This window comes from Opisthocomus hoazin, chromosome 7, assembly GCF_030867145.1.
Source record: "Opisthocomus hoazin isolate bOpiHoa1 chromosome 7, bOpiHoa1.hap1, whole genome shotgun sequence".
Classification (NCBI taxonomy): Eukaryota; Metazoa; Chordata; class Aves; order Opisthocomiformes; family Opisthocomidae; genus Opisthocomus; species Opisthocomus hoazin.
In genome coordinates this window covers 56,662,912-56,663,658 of record NC_134420.1, presented here as the reverse complement: position 1 = coordinate 56,663,658, position 747 = coordinate 56,662,912, and positions in this window count along the sequence as shown.

The window sequence follows — 747 nt, the reverse complement described above, 5'->3', positions numbered from 1 at the left end:
TACCGTGTTAGACAACTTGTGTTTTATGATATTGCATTAAAAGGTTATCTATCCCCATAAACCTTTCATAAAACAAATCATCTCAAAAAAAAAAAAAAAAAACAAAAACCCCAAACCCAAAACAAAACAATGACCAAAAAAGCCCAAAACAAAAAACCTCAACCCAAAACCATCAACAACAAAAAATACCAAAAGCCCAGAGTCACATTTGAAGCCACCACTCCTTAGAGATGACTCAGTCAATGATGAGCATGGGAGCAAATTAGAGGTTATGAGGTGATTCAAAGTCGTTTCAGGTTGTCCGTACCTTTTCACACGTAGAGACAGGCTACAGAAATACTTCTTTCCAGAGCATGTTAAAATATGCAAAATTACCTCATCTCCATGGGAAAAGAAAAACCTTTGTAGAAAACGAAGCCAGTATCTGCAGGATGGAGAGTTCTGGGTCGCGCCACTCAGAGGAGAGGGTTATAGGGCGTATAACTGAAATTACATTTGTATGAAGAAGCGCCAGATAAAGCCAGGAGCATTAGCGCTTTCGCCTGTCTGCTGAGTGAGCGCATGAGAGAAATCCCCAGAGAACATCTAGTATCAAGATGGGAGAAGGTAAAAAGTACGTGGAACTTGGCTTTACTGAATTAAGAAGGGGAAGTTTACACCTTGTGAGTCGTTGAAAGTTCAGATATTTGATGCTTTTCAGTTGCTTCTTGTTTCTTTTCTGCTGTAAAGCTGGGGGTTTTTTAGCAG